We start from the raw sequence: 20,815 nt of genomic DNA, 5'->3' as shown, positions 1-20,815 counted from the left end.
TCAACGTTCTTTTACCGGGCGTACACCTGAGGGGCTTTGCCCTTGGACCAGCAACATGTCAGAGAGGGTGCCTAAACGCAGCACTACCAGCAACTCAGCCGAGGGCAACACACCTAGCCAGCCTCCGATTGAGGTGCAGTGTATGTTTCATGCTACATCGCCAAGACTCTGGAGGAGACTGGGCCCAGTGAGCCCAGCACCATGACTTTCGCATGTGGGATGCAGCTCGACAAGATGGCCACTGTGCCAGACAAGATGGCCGCTCATCCGATACCTCCTTGAGGAACGGAGCAGGTGGGTGAATGAGTTACAAGGTGGGACTGGTGTCAACCAGGTACGTGGCCAACAGCTTATCCATCAGCAGCGCAGCGCATGGCAGGTTTACACCGCAAACAGCTAGATGGAGTACGCACCGGCCCCAGCAGCTGCCTGCTGTCCCATCAATATTGCCTGCCACCCCACTGGCCTGCGAGGACAGGTTCTTTGAAAATGTCCTCGCGCTCATGAGATCTCCTCAGATGGGGCCCATCCTAAGGGATGTAATCGGGGACATGCTCCCTCCAGACCCTCCACTTGCGCTTGTAGTCATTCCTCTTATGGCTCCAGAGCTGCAGGCCCTGGTGCAGCCCCTGCTGCCTACGCCGGCTCATTACATTCTGGCTCCCCTGCCTACCATAGTTCAGGCGGTTCCATACCAGCGTCCGCTGCAGCCTCCGGCTCCGGTCTCCACACCTCAGCCCTCAGCACCCAGCACCCCTCCACCTGCTCCGGACCAGCCGGACGCCCTGGTGGACACAGACGAGGTAGAAGACCCCGACACCCCATCATCGGCCAAAGCCTTCCACCAATGGCACTTGGGCCTTCCTCAAACCAGTGTTGAACAACCGGAGGCGGGGGCACTGGCAGAGGTTTAACCCAGACGTCCAGGAACGCATATTGGATCTTGCATTCAAGGGGGGAGATGGCTTTCACTCAACCACTGATGAGTTAGATAAAAAGAAAGAGTTTGCAAACTGCAAAGTCTTTATTCTTATGAAGGCCACTCACAAGGAATACACCGAGTCACATCAATGCTCGGATGGTTCCCCGGCTTCCAAGAACAGAGTTCCAGACAGCCTGACTGTTTGCTGAGTCAACAATGGCACAAACAACAAAAGGAGGAGCAAGGGCTTTTCCCAGTCCCCTTCCTCCACAACAGCCTCAGAGGGAAAGAAGGCACGATACGCCACTTCGGATCCACGTGTCTCCAGTGAGGGGCAGGCTTGCCCTTCACACACTGTTTTGGTGTCAGAAGTTTTTGAACCCCTGGATACTCACGGCAGTATCCATGGGGTACCGCCTATCGATACCTTCCTCTCCTCCCTCCCACAGATTGGGACAGCAACTCTGTTGGCAGAAGTTCGGTCGCTCGTCGAGAACCAGGCTGTGGAAGAAGTCCCAGCCTCCCAGCGAGGATTGGGCTTCTATTTCAGGATTTTCGCCATAAAAAAGAACCAGGATGGCTTGAGAGTTGTGTTGGACCTTTCCACCCTCAACCTCTTCTTCCCTCTTCGAAAATTCAAAATGGTAACCAATGTTAAGGCCTTTCACCAAATTCCCCCTAATGGCCTGTTGATCTCCTCATGGTCCCTCTCTTCCAGCCTCCCCACACTCTCTCTAAATGGCATTGATTGTCCTCCTGTCTGTGTGGTCGGGACTGTGTGTTTGTATAACTGAGCTGCAGGTCTGCCTTTAGCTAAGACTGTATCTGTGTCTGAGAGTGTCCCTATGCCTCTTGAATTGCAACCGTGTGTCTTTGACTTGTACATTCTCTTTGTATCTGAATCTGCATTTGCCTCTTTGGCTGAGACTAGTTGTGTATCTATTGCTGAGACTGCTAGTGTGACTTTAAATGACGCTGCAGGCGTATTTGTCATCCGCCTCACACTGGAATGTGTCTGTAGTTGACAAGTTTTATGCATATTTGTGATATTTGTGGCTAAAACTGTATGCGTGTTGGTGACTGAGATGCATGTCTGTCAAGAGGTTGAGATATGCCTTGGTGTAGGTAGCTAAGAATGTGTACCTTTGTCGCCAAGACTCCATCTGGTACCATATCTGTCTCTGACTGAGACTACATCTGTGGATGAGGTTATGCAGTGGTGATCTCAGCTAAAGAGGTTCCATTTGTTAATATCCCCGCAAAAATATTGTGATACAAAAATATCACCAACCCCGGGGGACACCCCCGCAACCCCTGCATTATTCAAAAATGTGCTGGGGAAACCCCCGTTCCCACAAAATATCCTCCCCAAAAATATCGCCTATGGCCAGACAAACGGCCATATGTATGCCAATATTTTTGGTGGGGATATTTTGTTGGGATACTGCTAAAGACTTTGTCTCTATCGGTGAAACTGTTAATGTGTTCTTGAGTTTAAGGGGTAAAAGCAGCCATACCATGCAAATGTGTTTATGTAGCGGCGACGAGGGTGCATGCTTGTGGCTGCCAAAGACTGAATGCGTTTCTTTTGCTGAGATTTTGTCGGAAACTGTGCAAGCACATCTGTGGGGCTGAAACTGCACCTGTCGTAGAGAATGGGTCCGTCTGTAGTCGAGAGTGAATGTGTCCTGTGTCTCAGACTGTATTTTCTGGCCACTTAGAGGTTGTGACTCCTTGGCTGAATCTGTACCGGATACTACATCTGTTGCAGAACTGTTTGTGAATGTGATTACTTGCATGGGCCTGTGACTGATATTGTGTGTGTTTTTTAGTTGAGTGTATGATGGTTTGTCTGTTTATTTAAATGGTGTTGCCGATTAAGTGTCAATGTATCTGTTGCTGCCACTATGGATCTTTGTTTCAGACTCATATTTTGATCGGGGTTTACACTGTTTCAGTGGCTGAGACTATACTCCTCTGCCTGGAGCCTAGACTGTGTATACATGTCCATGGAACTATGGATATCTCTGTGGGTCTGTGGGTGTGTGTGTGTGTGTGTGTGTGTCTCTCTCTCTCTCTGAGGGTGGCTGAAACTGAACTTGTGTCTGTACTGTTTCTTTATAGCTGCTGGGGTGGTAGTGTTTTTGTACATAAATGTCAGTGGTCATCTGTGGTAGAGGTGACTATGTGGGCCTCGTGCAATTTTTCGTGTACCCCAGTATGTCAATTTTTCAATAAGACGAAAAGCCGCAATTAGGTGGCATTTATGTTTTTACAGTCTTGATAACCTTAATTGTGTGTGTTGAAATTAAGATTGAATAAGCAGGAGCAAAAAGCAGCTCCTGGGTATCCAGCATTCACCAGTGACCAGGAGCTACCACTGGGGAATAATGAGCTAGTAGATCATGTTTTTCATATCTAACTTCCACAAATGATGTAAGTTTATCACTTTGTCCATTATTGATACTCTCATAGGCTTTACATGGCTTATTGATGTGTCCTAATCTTTATTTATAGATTGTCCCAAATGCACATATTTAAATTCAAATAGGTGTGTTTGCTCGCCATCATTTGGCCTGGGGAGCCAAATGTAGCTGTTGGTCTCAAGCTAACCTAGGCTCTTCTAGGCGGCAAGCGGGAACTAAAGGGCTCCCCTCAATTTCGAACCCTGCGTGTGTGTGGCTGGAGGAGTGTTTATTGTGCTGAGACATTTCCTGCATGCACCTGTGATATACCTTCACAATCGCGGCCTTAAACAGTACATTCGAGGGGATTGGGTCCTCCGACGTATTCCATATCTATGACGGGTAATGTCCACAGCTGTGCTGCTTCGGAAAATCTTTGGCGTCTGCGTCCTGCGTCGATGACGTCAATGTGCCGTCCCCGAGGACCTCCTCCGACGGCCGACGTCACCCGATGTGATAAGTAGGACGCACGACGCCCATAGCCTCAGTTCCGTTTTTTCCGCGAACGTGTTCGCTTCGTGAATCTTGGTACGCCTCGACTCGACAGAACCATGGGAATGTCACATTCAAAAGGATCCACATTCTGAACTCTGCACCAGTCGCAGAACTTTCTCCAACGGCAACGGTACAGAGACTTTGTTGCCGGCTGCCTGGCCGAAAGCAACACCTCCATCACGTCTTCAGGGAGGTCCCAATCCTTATACCTCAACCTTTCAGAAGCCAAGCGTGAAGATTGAGGGACCTGACCTCTGGATGGAGAAACTGACCCCCCTCCCGTGAGAGCAGATCGTCTCGGTAGGGAAGACGACGTGGAGGGCAGATGGACAAGTCTAGAAGGTCCGGGTACCACGTCCTCTGGGCCCACGCCGGAGCAATGAGGATCATCCGGGAACCTAACCTCCGTAACCTCCACAGCACTTGCGGGATGACGGGGACTGGAGGAAACGCGTACAGCAGTGGGAATGACCACTCCACCACAAACGCGTCTCCTAAGGCTCCTTTTGGAGGAAATTCCGGCGAGCAAAACCTTTCGCACTTCCGGTTGACACTGGAATCGAAGAGATCCACTTGAGGGGTCCCCCAAAGGGCGAAGATCTCCAGGAGAATCTCCTGAGCCAGCTCCCACTCGTGAGAGATCGAGCTCTGCCTGCTCAGAGCATCCGCCGTCTCGTTGTCGTCTCCGGCCAGATGAACAGCCGAGATCGAAACTTCCTGCTGGATGGCCCAGAATTCGAGCTGCATCACCTCCCTGCACAGTGGAAGTGACCCAGCCCCCCCTTTTTTGTTGAGATAGTGCATGGCCACCGTGTTGTCCGTTAGAATCAGGACACTCTTTCCGCGCAAGGTCGGCAGAAAAGCCTTCAGGGCTAGCCTCACGGCCCTCAGCTCCAACAGATTGATATGGAGTCTGGACTCCGACGGAGACCAACGACCGCTGACTGTCAACTCGTTGGCATGAGCTCCCCATCCCGTGAGGGATGCGTCCGTCACGATCGTCACCTCCGGCCAGGGCAGCCAAAATGGGGCCCCCTTCATCAGATTGCCCCCGACGGCCCACCACAGAAGGTCCCGGGCTACCGAGGGCGGCACCTGAACAGGGTCCGACAGCCTGCCGGAGGACTGAGACCACTGGAGCTTGAGTGCCCACTGCAAAGATCTCATCCGCAGACGAGCCTCTGGCACCAGAAGAATGCAGGATGCCATGAGGCCGAACAGTCTCAAGAATTCGGACGCTGGGAGATTCTGGGCAAGCTGAAACTTGTGCACCATCTGCTGAATGTGAAGAGCCCTCACCTGAGGAGGAAAACACTGCCCCAGGGACGTGTCGAGCACTGCTCCGATGTACTGGAGCCGCTGCTTTGGTGTCAAATGGGACTTCTTTAAATTGAGGGAGAAGCCCAGCCTGTGAAGGGAGTGGCAGGTGACGGACAGATGATCCAGGACTTGCTCGGGAGAGCTCCCCCTGATCAACCAATCGTCCAGGTAGGGGTAGACGTGAATCCCCCCTTTCCTGAGATGCGCTGCCACCACCACCATGAGCTTGGTGAAAACCCTCGGGCGGAGGTCAATCCGTACGGCAGGACCCGAAACGGAAAGTGCGAGTCGCCAACCGCGAACCTCAGGTACTTCTTGTGCTTAGGATGGATCGGCACATTGAAGTAAGCATCCTTGAGGTCGAGAGACACCAACCAGTCCTGAAGTTGAAGGGCCTGGAGGACTTGAGAAAGAGTCACCATCTTGAACTTGTCCTTCCTGAGGAGTTTGTTCAAACCGCGCAAGTCCATGATGGGTCTCAATCCCCCGTCTTTCTTCGAAATCAAAAAATAAGGGGAATACCACCCCTTGTTCCTCTCCGCTACAGGCACCAGTTCTATAGCGCCTTTCTCCAGCAGGGCTTGAATTTCCTGCGCAAGGAGCGGATCCGGACACTTCAAAGAGAGGCTCCCTGGTGGATTGTCGTGAGGCCTCTGCCGAAAAGGAAGACAGTAGCCGTGGGTTATGATCTCCAGAACCCACACATCCGAAGTAATGGCTTGCCACTCTACAAGATGCTGCACCAGCCTTCCCCCAGCCGGCGAACCATGGGACCTGGCCTCATGACTGAGTGGTAGCGGCTGCGGCGTTGCCTGAGGGCAAAGAGGCAACTGCCCGAGCGGCCTTGGCACCTCGAGTACCTTTGTTTCCACCTCTGGCACTCTTACGATGGCCTCTTTGACTGCTAGCTCCCCTCGCTTTACTGAAGGATGAGTAATAGCGAAAGGAACCTCCCCTCCATTGCTGTCCCCTAGGACGAAAAGGCGTAGGTTGGCGAACTGCAGCGCCTAACGACTTCACTGCAGCTTTTGAGGTCTGCAACCTCTCAAGGCTCATCAGCCTTGCTGCCAAAAAGGTGTTCACCGTCAAAGGGCATGTTGAGGAGCTGGGACTGCACATCAGGAGCGAACCCAGACTTCCGCAACCACGCAAACCTGCGCATTACGGTGCTAGCCGCCATGGACCGGCTGACACAATCCGCCAAGTCCAAACCCAACTGAACTGCCTCACACATGGCATCCTTGCCATCCTGAACCATAGCAAGGAAACCATCCCGTTCGTCCCCTTCGGGAATATGATCAGCCGCTAATGCAACACAGTTCCACAGAGTGTGTGTGAAACGAGACAAGGCACATATGGAGTTGGCCGCCTGAAGCGCCATGCCCCCCGAAGAAAACACTTTCTTCACCCAGCCGTCAAAACGTTTGTCGTCCCTATCCGGAGGGATGGTAAGATAAGACGCCTGCTTTGCCGGGGCCGTAGCCACCTGCACCACCAAACTCTCCAGGGTGGGGTGCCTAGACAAGTAGCAGGGGTCGCTACTGGCTGGACGGTATTTTCGCGACAAAGACTTGCCCACTGCCGGGAGACTCTCTGGAGCAGTCCAAGCCGCCGCCACCCTTCTCTGCAGAGCCATATGAAAAGGCGAAACTGGGTCAGTGGGTGGACCGAGATCAAGGATGTCCGTGAGATCATCCTGAACGAACTCCCCTGGGGGAGCTTCCCAACCCGAGACATAAGGCGCCGATATGAAGAATCGGCATGAGTGCCAGGCTCCGGCCGACAAAACTCCACCTCCGGAGAGGTGTCCAGTCCACTGGCATCATGCTGTGACTGCTTCAGGTCATCAAACTGGCTATGGCCCGAGATAAGCTCATCTGTAATCGTACGTAATCGTAACCGGAACCAGGCCGCCATCAGAGCCTTCATCACCCTCTGAAATGTACTCCAGGCGGGGAGAGGAAGACCTCTGTGGACCAAAGCAGTGCCGGATCTTAGCCATAGCCTTTCTAGGGGCAAACCCTGTGCCACGGGGCCCCTCCGACACCACCGCCTCGAAAGGCGTCGAAGGTGCCGAACGAGTCGGCGTCGACAGAAAAGACGTTGATGGCACCGAACGGGTCGGCGCCGGCATCGACAGAAAAGGCGTCAACGTCGAGCGCATCTGCGTCGACGTCGGCTGCAGCGCCGCCAGCATCGGCGGTGTCGACACAGTCCTCGAAGCCAGAGCTCCGAGCGGGTCTGTCGACAACCTAGGTGCCGACGGCGTCAACGAGCCCCTCGGAGGCGGAGCCTCGAGAAATCGTCGACGACCTCAGCGCCACCGGCGTCGACGTCTTCATCGAAGACGGCACAGGATCACACGGTTTCGAGCGCGTCGAGGACCGGGACCTGGCACGGGCATGGCGAGAACGGCTACCCTTGTCTGAGCGGGACCTCTCCCGCGAGCCGTGCCGACCACTCGAGCCCGAAGGCGTACGAGCGGTTTCTCTCGACTGGTGCCGACCTACCCCACTAGGAAGCGCGGACGGACCGGTACCCTGCGTTTCCTGAATCACTAGCATCTGATTCCCGAAGGAAGCCCTTTTCACCGGTGTCGCTTGCATGGAGGGATAAGCGCCCCGACGACGGGCGGAGTCCTCGGAAGAGGACGGGGAAGGCGACCTATGCCGGCGCTTCCTGGAATGCCTCGAAGAGGCGGAGGAGTGGCGAGACCGACTCCTAGAAGGAGACCCACCGGACTTCCGACGACGACGCGGAGAGTCGCCCCTCGAGTCATCCGTCGAAAGCCCGCAGACCTCGACTTCCGGGGCTTAGACACCCGGCCTACCGACAGCTTCTTCTTGCGTTCCCGCAAGGCCTTTGCCGTGAGCGACTGGCAGTCGACACAGTCGTCCGTATCGTGGGCCTCCCCGAGGCACCAGATGTCGGTCACGGACTCGCACGACGCCTTCATCTTGGACCCACAGTCCCCGTAGTTCTTGAAGCCCGGACGCGGGGTTGAAGATGAGAAAGACATCGCCATGAACAGGTCTACACAACAAATCGAACAGGTTCAACGAACCGAGAAGTGAAAACAGCAAACTCCAACGAGTCGAGGTGTACCGAGATTCACAAAGCGAACACGTTCGCGGAAAAAACGGAACTGAGGCTATGGGCGTCGTGCGTCCTACTTATCACATTGGGTGACGTCGGCCGTCGGAGGAGGTCCTCGGGGACGGCACATCGACGTCATCGACGCAGGACGCAGACGCCAAAGATTTTCCGAAGCCGCACAGCTGTGGACATTACCTGTCATAGACATGGAATACGTCGTCGGACCATCCCATCGAAAGAACGTTACCAGGTAAGAAAGTAACTTGTTGGTCTCAATCACCTCCTGCAGTTTGTTCTGATTTGCAAAGTGCTAGTTATACAATCTGCAACAAGACACTGTCCATATTGTAGAGAAAAGATCGGAACGTTGTCGGTCATAACTTGACACCGGCAAAGGAGTGAGAGGTGCAATGCAAAATGTGCAGGGGCTGACACTGCATTGGGTCTTACTGAGCCCGCGTGTTGATGGTGCAGAGTCTGTGGGTAGCTGTGGTTCTTCCTGTCTGTGCTTAAGGGTGTGAGCTAGACATGTGCCTGTTACTGTTATACTGAATGCCCCCTTTTCTAGCATTTTGATTTGCAATGTCAGTCTGTCTCAGTGTGTATAACCCTTTGGAACTTGTAGATTCCTTCTGGGGTCTGTTCAATGTAAATGTTTTCATCCTTCCTTTTGGGTATTGTGCAGAGTTCTGTCTGTGGGGGGGGATTTGCTGGGCTCATTGAGGTGAGCTTTTTCAAATCTATGGTACACTCCAGTTCTTTTGAAGCTTGTAGCGCCCGTCTTTAAGACATGGTGGGTTCCGTTCTAGGTGTGAAGATTGTTCCTGGGCGCCATTATTTTCAAATGGAAGCAAGGATCCATGCTGGTGGTATGTGAAAAAAACAACCTACATGATCCATGTTTTAGGAATGTGCAGATTCCTGCAGGGATTGATGGATTGGGAATATGCAGATTCCTGCAGCGATCAAGCAGCTCTTTGCTAGTATGCCTGACTAGGGGATGTACAGATAAACACTTGGATTTATATTCTGGAAATGTCAAGTGTGAGTGTGAATATATTTCAACCGAGGCTCGAACCCACAGGCAAGGAAGGGCTGGCATGAAAGAGGATTGGTTTGATGTAGCAATCCATTAGTATATGATAATGTTGATATTTGTGAATTACTTGGGACAGTCTTTAATGCAGGCCTTAAGGCTAGCAGGAATCCAACAAGGAAGAAAACTAAGACTAAGAAAGCTGGAAAGACAACCTAAGCAAATGCACACACATAAATGACTGGGCATGGGAGAGAAAAGAAAGGAAAGACTAGGTGCAATGCTACACACTCTGCCAAAAAAGCTATCGGAAGGGGTTGACAAAAGGTCAAACGGAGGATAGGTTTGGTGGTAGGGTGAGGGCTGCCAGTTTGGGGCATAGGTGCGGAAGAAAACTGCAGTTCTCTTAATATTTTGGCATTGAGTGGCCTACTTGTGGAATAGGAGACTGAGCCTTTCAGGGGTATTTTCTGCTTAAAATACAGCCGTGGGTTCCCTAATCACTTGCACACAATTGAAGAATGTGAAATGTGGTGCACTTGTTTGTGTGATTTTCATCCATTGCTATGTGGTTGGAATCCACAACCCCGTCGCAGGTTCCCTCCTGCCACCACCAATTGCAAATGAATCATATCTGGGGATCAGTTTTATGTTCTGAGGTTTTGAGCACCGATCTATAGTATGCATGTGTGGGATTTTTATAAAGCTCGAACCTAGCTGGGAAGCAACAGCGTGCTTTACATAGGCAACGCACATGGGGATTACAAGTAAGGGCGTGGGGTTGGCGTGAACCACGATGGATGGGGGTCAGAAGGAGCTCTAGAGCATGAGAATTTGGATTCAGTGGAGTGATTAGACATTGGCGATTTAGGTCCTTTCTGAAGTATGGGATGGGGGCAGTTTTAACTTCCTTGGTACCTTGCTCCAGAGACCTTTTGTGTAGCAGAACGTTCCTTTCCTTAATTTTTGTTTTTCTCCCCTGTTGGTGGTTTTTCGTGTCATGGTGGCCTCCTGAAGTGGTGCAGTTCTTGGCCAGGTAGCGATGTGTTGGTTGTGACTGCTTTTTAAGTGATGCAGGTTGTCCTAACATGATGAATGTTTGAATATTAGCCATTGTAGCTCTTTGAGGATGGGGTTATGTGGTTGAATATTCTAGTTCCCTTGATGAGACCTGCTGGACAGCTTTCGGAAGGTAAGTGTCAAGGTTGTACCTTCGACTCCTGATAGTATGGTTTTGCCATCATCCAGGTGGGAGATAACCAAGGCTTGGATAGCTGCGTCGATAGTAAAGCGAAAAGATTTTGCACTGTGTCGTTGAGGCGTGATTCTGTCGAGCATCATGTCAGTCAGCCAGCTCTGGACTTGTGCATTCTTGGTTGGGTTTTCTAGGAGAATACATTTTGGTCTTTGATTGGTTGAGATTCATGTAACTGCATGACATCCAGGTTTGGATGAGAAGCGGACAATGCTTGAGTGGATTGAAGTTATTGATGCAATTTATCCTTAGTTAAAGCTGCTCTATTATGGTTGTATTTGATGTCTGTGTTGTTGAGGAGTACCACCAGAGGTTCTGCCTATGTAGGTCAAAGATGACGAGGTAAAGGGTGGAGCATTGTCAAATTTTGCAGATTACTGGGTCTTGAGATGTTTTGTAGCCCAATTGGTCTCCGTTTTCAATATATAATGGGATATAAGGGGCAACCCACTGCAGCACGTACTGCTCGAAGCCCATGTGCATTGAAAGGATGTTGAGGTGTGCTTCATGGCTGATGTTCTTGAAAGCAGCAGAGAGGTTGCATTGCCTGGGTTATCCTTTTGCCCAGGGTATGTATGAAGAGCATCGTCACTAACTTGGATGCTGGTGGTCTCTGTGCTGCTTCTTGGACGGAAGCTGGTTTGATAGTCTTGCAGGAGATTGTACCAAGTTAACCTTTCATGCAACTTGATGGTGATAGTATTCTCCATCGTTTTGCTGCGGAATGGTAGATATCAGAACAAGATGTGCTGATATCTGATACAATTGCAGAGATGGCAGGTTGTAAATTGACCACTGAGTGGGTCTAGCTTAGAATAGGAGTTGGTATAAGAGAAAGCAATACAATGGCTGGGGAGGGCGGGTGGGTACTTGATGCATACAGAGCCATTCAAGACCGCACTGGGAGATTGGATGCAAACCTCTGTGCAGGGACCTGCGGAGAAGGGCATATGTTAATGTGCTCACTGGCTCATCAAAGCTTTCACCTTGGGAATTTCCGATGGCTTTGATCAGTGGTACAGAGCTGATCGATCCCATTGAACCGGTTAATTCTCAGACTGCATTGTTGGCATCTTGGGAAATGCCCGCTGCTTTTGTCTGCAGGACAACAAGGTCACCTGTTGGCGGGATCTGTAGCATGCGGTGGGGGTGGGGGCGTTGCCTGTGCAGGTATCAACGCAATGTCTGGCTGCTGTCTGGCAATCTAATAAGGAAGGTTTGACAAAAGGGAGGCGCAGGAAAAGCGCAAAGGAGGGGGTTGCATGGGCAGCGTGCATTGCGGGTGTCCCAAGGATTGGAGCTTCGCCAAAAGCAAACGGCAGCATCGATGGCAAGCAGGTCTGACGGCGCAGTAAAGGAGAGCCCCTCCCCATCCTACTCGCTTGGAATTGAGACAGATTGCTGAGGCTGGCGGCAGACTGCAATGCTAAGGAGTTTTTCTCGCTGCAAAAACACCTGAACCTCCGAGACCCTTCCGTGCAACCCCATTAGAAAATCCGGTTTGGTAAGTAGTACCCCCTCCTCGCTTCCATTTCTTTCCCATGATGTGTTCTTCATATTCTGTTTACTTTCGCAATGATTATGTATAATTCTGTGAGGTGCGTATTTGGTTGAGGAGTAAGGTGGGCTTGTTTCTGAATCTTTCAATCCAAATAAAAGAAACCATGGTGAATTTTGAACGCATTCAGGGGTTGCCGTGTACTGGAACCTTCCTTATTTACCGTCTTCTGCGCAAGACTGGTGGCGCAGAGAACAAAGAGGGTTGCCTTGGTAATGCAATGCCTGCTATTAGTTGTATTTATTTGTGCTGCAATGTGTTTGTCAATTTTAGTTAAAGTGTTTTTTTGAGGCAGAAAGGCTACCACAGGGAGAAATCCCAGAAATCAGACAAAGGGAATTCAGTCCGCAGCGTTAAAAGCGGAAACAGAGAGAGATGGTAGATCCCAGGAAGGGTGGGAGAGAATGAGGAGGGACAAGGGAATGCGGAATAGTACACTGAGGAAGGGAGCAATGGTGGGGATACAGAGACCATACAAAAAGAGAGAGTAGGGCGGGGGGAGAGGAGTACCAGATATAGTGGATGCCTGCGGACTTTGGCGCTCTAGAAATACACAGATATAGTGCAAAACTGAGAAGGGAGGAGTGTGGTACCGGAGAATGAGGATTCAAAGAAAGGAACCAAATGAGATCCATACAATACGCTAAACGCCAAAGCGAAAGGGTCCATTCTTCGTCTCAAAGCAAATATGCACAGTTTGAGTTCTCTTCCAGTGCACCCGAAATGTGTGCTGACTCACTTGTGATATGCATCAACAGCACTATTCAGGGAAAGCATTAATCCAGCAAAGTGGTTAAGGTTGCCTGCCAAGCGTATGCCTTTATCGGGACTGAGAGGTAACCCTGCCCACTAAGACCATAAGTCGCTACAAGTTTTCCTTTTTACCGTTACCTTAAAGTATTTTCAACAATACAAATATATGCTATATGGTGTGTTTAACAATGACGGCTTGAAATGCGTATATATTCAAAGGTTTAAATAATATTTCCACCAGTTAATGTGTTATTTAGGTACATTTTAATTAGATTATGTGCAGTTATCCAAAGAAATGATTTTCTTCGGTTGACTTTACGATAGTGGGATTTTAGATATCCCAGTGTATTGAATACTAAGTTTTGAACCATGCCACAACATGTGCCCTCAGCTGTGATCGTGTTGGCTGGTGTAAAGTCCATAACTACTGTGTGCAGTAATAGTGTTCCGGGTGCTGGATCGGTACGGCAGAAAGAATGCGACGACATTTATAGGGTCTTGCCACGTGGGCGGATGTAGGTTTGGTGGTATCAGCAGGGCAAGTTCTATAGCCTGCAATTGAAAAATAAACACATTGACCTTTTCTAGTTTCATTCCAGAATGTGCAACTCTGTGAGACAAAGAAGCCACCATCTTTTTCCGCTCCCCAAAACCGGTCCTTGGTTTTCCCCCACATTCACATTGCACACACAGCTATAAACTGGTCATCGATCTAAAGGTCTCTTTTAAAAACAGCCCTCAAACTGTTTATTGGGTTCTGTACAAATAAATATAAATAACAAATGTGCTTGTGGCGTTGCAATGGGAGGGGGCGGAGAGGCTCATCGTTAAGGTGGCGCAACTTCCAACACTTAAGAATTTCACAGGTTTTGTTGGCAACATTCCCCTTAACGTCACTTCAACTCATGTTTTTTCACGGAATATCAAGCGATTTGTTGTGCAATCTCACACCACCTTTAGTTCTTGTTTGTTCTTTTTATATCATCACAGATGGTCCTATTCATTATTACCAGTATGTTTCTAAACCAAGCTATGCAGGGTTCATGGCCAGTGACACCGAAGGACCGGGGACAAGGGTGCGTGTGATATACAGTATGTTCTAGTTCTTTTGGAAAGGATTTTTTGACCCCCCTCCCTTGTTCTTGCAAAATTATACCCTCCCCACATTCAACCTGAAGGAAAACATTCTCTTGCCTTCTTGTAATATAATTGTAGACACCTACTTATTTCCTTTGACACTTCAAAAACGAAAGCTAATTATTGTGAATAATACTAGTAAAAAGATAAACACAAATGTCTAGAAATGCTATTCCTAGCCCCTTGCCACTCCCCCAATCTCACTTCCCAATTGCTACTGTTTCACGTTCCCCCACTTTCACCCTGAACAAAGTCATCCAATTTGCCTCCTCCCCTAAAAAAATTTTAAGAGGGTTTGTAATTTTCTGCTCTGGCACCAATACGCCTTGCATTGCTATAAAATATGGTGCCGTTTCATTTTCTGAAAAACCTCAGTTGCTGCAAAGCATTATGGGTGGGTTCAGTGAAAGAAAAAAAACACGGTTAAGTTAGTGTTAAGGTTATCAGATTTAACCAAAAAAAAACTGCCATCACATTTTGAGCAAGTCCACCTTGCGCAGCTTATGACCACAGTGGTGTCATCACTAATTACATCATACATGAAATCAGCAATGAGATCAATAATTACATCAAATGTGACATTACGTAAGTTAGAATATTTTTGTTGACCTCTTTTGATCCATATTTTATTACACTACTATAATAATGACCTGGAACAATACACTGATACAAAAGTATGATATGATTAACTGTGGCACATCCATTTGTAATACTATCAATTTATAAACTTAAAAATACATATGTAACGTTATACAAATGGTTTGAATGGCATGCATACCTAAACAATTACCATAAGTACCTAATTCTGGTAAATCTATTTCACATTTCAATTTACAATCCTCCGCACTGAAATATTACATGCACATATTATTTTCTGAATGACAAGTTTTATACATGATAATCGCATTAAAAAATAAAGTATGTGCCTGTGTGCATTGTGATAACATATAATCTAAGTATTCAAAGTTTGGTTAATATGAAAAGAAACTGTTTCTTATGCTAGATAATTGTATACCGCACGCTACATGTAAAGAAACATCGGCAGAATGCATTGTAGTGTGTAAGTATGAAATATTTACATGTTATGTTAAAAACATTTGTCATATTTCTAAATGTTATTAATCAAACCAGTGCTGTCATGCATGCTTGAATTAGTGGGGCCATCAGTGATGTCATGCATGATGTGATTAGTTATGTCACTAGTGATGTCAACATTGTGGTCATAAGCTGTGCAACAGGGGGTGCATAGTTAAGGTGGACTTGCTCGAAATGTGAGTGCTAAATTTCATGGGTGGTGTTGTGTTAAATTTGATCACCTTAACTCTCTCTTAACTAAGGTATTTTGTCACTGAATTTCAAGGGTTTTCTTCTACTATAGTTCCTTCGTGGCCCACTAGCCACGGCCTTCGACATTGGCCACTGTACATGTTGCACCAGTAGGTATCCTTGGGGCCCACTAGCCATGGCCTTGGGCCTTCGCCGGTGGCCACGACCTTTGCCCATGGACACTGTACATGTTGAACTGTCAGGTTTCTTTGGGTCCTGTTAAGACGGATTTCTGAACTCTGTCCTGGTGGCGCAGAAGTTCAGAAGGCCAACCTAATTACTTGGAACAGGGTAACCTCTGGACGAGCCAGACCAATCAAGGTAGCGATCGCGGCGGTGAAGACTAGGTCTCAAGAGGGGTGAGGGTGACTGAAAGCCTGCAATGAGCACACAAAGCAAGCTCACTTACAAACTACTCCAAACAGTTGTTATATTAAAAATATATACACATTTATTCCAAGGCCTTTAAAACAATGACCGTAGCGAGAAAATCACAATATAACGATAGTAAACCAACACATACCATATCAACACAATATATATACAAATACACCAAGTCTCAAGCGTTATACGCACGAAATGTGTAGTCCACCTAAAAGGGAGGGAAAACAGGCAGTGCGCAATAATGCTTAGACCCAGTTCGCCTTCAGAGGCACCTAACTAGATGGAAAAGGAGAAGCTCTTTGAGGGAAATCAGGCAGTTCAGTTTAGTGCAGAAAAGAAGAACAAGTTCCGCGACTCAAGCGCAGCCTCCACAGTGGGCAGAAGCAGAGCGCAAGTACGGAAAAGGGTGCTGTTTGACACAGCAAGGAAAAGCAATGGGCGCCTGCAGGAGGGCGACCAGATCCTAGCTGTGCTACTCATCGGTCCCCGATGCAAGCAGACCCAGGCTTCTCCGCGTCAGTTTCAGCAGCTGGCAGGTTCAGAAGAGCAGGGAACGCCTCGTCGTCGTGTTGAGTAAACGTCCCAATCGAAGAAACCCGCACAGTTTTTTACCACAGCAGGGCAACGGAGCGGCCGTGTGTATCTGAGCCAAATGTACACTACTCACTTCAGACCTGGGAACGCCAAGTGTATGAAGCATGTGAGAGTGACAAGGACTCGAAATACTACACAACCTGGCGGCGGTTACAGAGCAAGACTCCCGTGTAAGCTGGTCAGTCAGCTTAATGGCCCAGAGACGCTTCCGAAGGCTTACTGGCAGGAGATGGTGAAGATGCCGAGAATAGCTGTTCCCGCTATTCCAAGGGTCGAAGTACCAGTACAGGCCTTCTGGTTCGATCAAAGGTGAAAAGGGTTTCACAAGGCGACAGCAGTGCAGAGGAGAAGTCCTTCAGCGGGTCACCAGCGATTCCTCGGTCCAGCCTCTTGGTTGCAGGATACTTGGCTCCTGTATTCCTTCGTTCGTGAGAACTCAGGAGATCGACATGGTAGTGGTGTTTCCAGCCCCCTCTTATCCACGGTTCCCTTCGCGCCAAAACGGAAGGGACCCAATGGGAGATCCGCTCATCAACACTCACACCATTCGTGGACCAATCACGGACCACGGTGGTCCCAGGCATTCAAGCCACCCTAGACTCTCTGGCACCCAGGATGTGTATTGGGACCAGACATCCCAGCCCACATCCTGGAGGCACACACAAGACATGTAGAAGCCCACGAAAGCATCCGTGTGTCACGGGAAAGTACATGCCCAAATAAGGAAGGCCCCGGGTCGGCTCGACCTGGGGAAGGTGAAGGGAGCAAGACGGTCAGCGGACAGGACAAAGGAGCCTCGTGGTCTGGCCATTTTGGGAGCCAGGCCACCATTTTGGGTTAAGCGCGAGAAACGCGCTTAGAACGCCAAAAGGAGCTCAAAACACAAGAAACGATCGCTGCCACCATTCCTGTCCCTGAATCACTTGCACCGATCAGATACAATCCTAAACGAGTATCTAGGGCCTGTAGAAGGCTAGAGACCCAAGAGAGCTGTAACTTAGCTTACAGTGCCCTCTTGTGTCATGTTGCACGAAAGCCGCAACATGATAAAAGAAACTACGGGAAACAGCGTTCCCCGGTACTGACTGTCTTAAGGGCATGTCAGTTTCCCCGTAAGAAAGGAGCGAAAGCCCAGAGGAGTGCAGCAGAAGGCTGCACTTCTCTGGCAATGTCAATAACAAGGTGAAAAAGAACAGCAAAAAGTTTAGGGGTTGCCACATGGAAGGAAAATTACCTACAATTACGAAATCTTTCCTAACACTCGCCCCTCCCAGACTATGGACAGGGGGAACTAATCCACCCCTGGATGAGTCTCTTGTTCAGGTCGGTTAAACATTCTGGACAACCCATCAGCATTGCTATGTTGGATACCTGGCCTATGCTCAATAGTGAAGTCGAAGCCTTGTAGACTTATGGACCACCTAAGCAACTTTGGATTCTCCCCCTTCATGTTCATTAGCCACTTTAAGGGCTTATGGTCAGTTTGCACAGTGAAGTGGGTCCCATAGAGGTAGGGCCTCAGCTTCCTTAGGGCCCACACAACAGAGAAACATTCTTTCTCTACCGTGGACCATCTGAGCTCTCTGTCCTTAAGCTGGCGGCTAATAAAACTAATAGGGTGTTCCTTACCCTTCTCATCAACTTGTGATAGTACAGCTCCTATCCCAGTGTCAGAGGCGTCCGTCTGCACGATAAAAGGTCTTTGATAATCAGGGGCCCTGAGGACAGGGGCCTGGCACAAGGAGTCTTTTAAGCCATTGAAGGCCTTCTCACACTCGTCGGTCCAAGTTACCTTCTTGGGTTTCTTCGGAGTTGTGAGGGCAGTCAGAGGGGCAGCTATGGTGCCATAGTCTGCCACAAAATTGCGGTAATACCCCGTGAGTCCTAAGAAGGCTCTCACTTGGGTTTGCGTAGTGGGGGTAGGCCAGTCTTGTACTGCTTGTACTTTACTGGGAAGAGGCTGTATCCTCCCTCCACCTACTTCATGTCCAAGGTAAACCACTGAGCCTTGTCCAATCTGGCATTTACTAGCCTTTATGGTCAGGTGTGCTTTCTGAAGAGCCTGGAGCACAATCCCGAGGTGTTTCACATGGTCTTCCCAGGTGGCACTGAAAACTGCTATATCGTCCAGTTATGCAAGACAGAATTCGTCCAACCCATTCAACACATGATTCACAAGCCTCTGGAAAGTGGCAGGTGCATTCTTCAACCCGAACGGAATTACCCGGAATTGGTAAAGGCCGTCTGGAGTAGAAAATGCGGTCTTCTCCTTGGCATGTTCTACTAAAGCTATTTGCCAATAGCCAGCAGTGAGGTCAAACGTGCTGAGGTACTTGGAGGCACCCAAAGTATCCACCAGCTCATCTGTTCGAGGCAAGGGGTGTGCATCTGTCTTGGTGAGCATTCAGAGCCCTGTAATCCACGCAGAACCTCAATTCAGAAGTGCCTGCCTTTGGAACCAAAACCACAGGGCTGGACCAAGGACTACTAGAGGGTTCAATCACCCCAAGGTCTAACATCTTGTTGACCTCGGTCTTAATATAAGACCGTACTTTGTCTGACATCCTGTATCCCCTACTTTTGGTAGGTACACTGTCTCCTGTGTCAGTTATGTTTGCACCAAGGTGTCAAACCAGGCGACTGTGAAAACAGGGGGGAAAACTGCCTAAGCAAACTTTTCACCTCAGCCTGCTGATCAAAAGTCAGGTGAGGGGCCACTCGGACACCCTCAAAGGAGCTATCTGAAGGACTGCTTTGGAACAGGTCGGGGAGAGGTTCAGACTCCTCTTCCTCAACATCTGAAGCCAGTAGCAGTGCTGCGATTTCGACTCTTGGGACGAAAGCCTTCAGCCTATTCACGTGAAACACTTTTGGAGCCTGTCCAGGCCTTCCAAGGTCCACTAAATAGTTAACCTCACCAAGGGGCTCCACCACTGTGTAAGGGCCTGACCATTTGTCCTGTAAAGCTCAAGGCCTTATGGGATTCATGATCAGGACTTGCTGACCAGGTGTTAAGTTGATGAGGGAAGCTTTCTGGTCGTACCAATGTTTCACCAGCGCTTGTCCTGCCTTCAATTTATCACTAGCCAAGCCTATCAGAAGTACCATCCGTTTTCTGAGCCCTAGCACATAATCAACTACGTTGGTAGTAACAGGGGGAGTGGGCATCTCCCATCCCTCTTTGACGATAGCTAAGGGTCCCCGTACGGGATGACCGAACAGAAGTTCGAAGGGGCTGAGGCCAACACCCTCCTGTGGTACCTCTCGGTAGGCAAACAGTAAGCATGGTAAAAGAAGATCCCATTTTCTTCTCTGAGGTTCCTCCAGAGCCCCAATCATGCTCTTTAACGTTCTGTTGAAACGGTCCACCAGACCATTGGTCTGGGGGTGGTATGCAGAAGAGAACTTGTAGGTGACCCCACATTCTTTCCACATAGCCTGCATATACTTTGACATAAAGTTGCTGCCACGATCCGACACAACCTCTTTAGGGAAGCCAACCCTAGTAAATATGCCAAGTAAAGCTTTTGCAACTGACTTGGCAGTTACAGTTTTCAATGGGATGGCCTCAGGATATCTGGTTGCATGGTCGACCAGCACCAGGATAAACCTATTGCCCGAGGATGTTTGCGGGTCAAGGGGACCAACGATGTCGATCCCTACCCTTTCAAATGGTACCCCCACAACTGGGAGCGGTACCAACGGAGCTTGGATTGTCGCGCCAACCTTACCAGACAACTGGCATGAGGCACAACTCCTGCAGTGACTTTCTACTTGCACCCCCATCTTGGGCCAGTAGAAGTGCATGGATAACCTTTGCTTGGTCCTCTTCATACCAAGGTGACCAGCAAGGGGAACTTTATGCGCCAACTGCTGGAGGAAGGGCCTAACAGCAAGGGGAACCACCAACCTCCTATGGTCTCCTTCTGTAGACTCTGTGGGCTCACTATACAGGAGTCCACCTTCCCAATAAATCCTATGCGTCCCAGGAGGTTCACCCTCAAGCTGGGAGCAGCCCTGTCTCCTTAGGCCTTCCAGAGATGGGCACTCACGTTGGCCTTTACTGAATTCGTCCCTATCAGGACCTCCTTCAACTAACAAGTCTTTTAGTTCAGGATGATCGTTGGGGTCAAATACTTCAGGCATCGCCACCTCCTCGTCAGGCCCAGGCGATTGACCAACTTCCTCCACCGAGGTGGTAGGCGAGCTCGGGGGAATATTCTCTTTCCCTCGTCTTGACTTGTCGACTCCTTTCGCCTTGGGTTTCCCCTTCGGCTGGGACAGCGTATTGGTCTTCGCCAATGCTGCCCGTGCTTGAGACCGTGTGTAGGGTCTTTCGGCAGTGTCTCCTACGAGCCCTAAAGCCCTGAGATCATTACCTAACAAGACCTTTCCCGGGACGTTTCTCTGAATGCTCACTGGAATCCTGACTGCTGTACCATTTAAAGTAAGATTTACAGGTATTACTGGGAAC

General features: G+C 49.4%; 1 protein-coding gene across 12 annotated transcripts in view; it reads left to right on the top strand.

Annotated features, from left to right (window-relative positions):
• The window catches only part of LOC138528761 (uncharacterized), an 870,897-nt gene that overhangs the window by 805,133 nt on the left and 44,949 nt on the right, over positions 1-20,815 (top strand). The window contains exon 1 of one of the 12 annotated variants that reach the window (XM_069640706.1): positions 11,901-12,093. The exons of the other annotated variants lie outside the window; for them this stretch is intronic. The gene's annotated coding sequence lies outside the window, so the exon portion shown is untranslated. Of the gene's footprint in view, positions 1-11,900; positions 12,094-20,815 lie in introns of those variants that run through there. 12 annotated transcript variants of the gene reach the window in all.

This window comes from Ambystoma mexicanum, chromosome 1q, assembly GCF_040938575.1.
Source record: "Ambystoma mexicanum isolate Mex_15411 chromosome 1q, UKY_AmexF1_1, whole genome shotgun sequence".
Classification (NCBI taxonomy): Eukaryota; Metazoa; Chordata; class Amphibia; order Caudata; family Ambystomatidae; genus Ambystoma; species Ambystoma mexicanum.
Note: the sequence above shows the minus strand (reverse complement) of the source record. Positions and strands in the feature narration are given on the sequence as shown.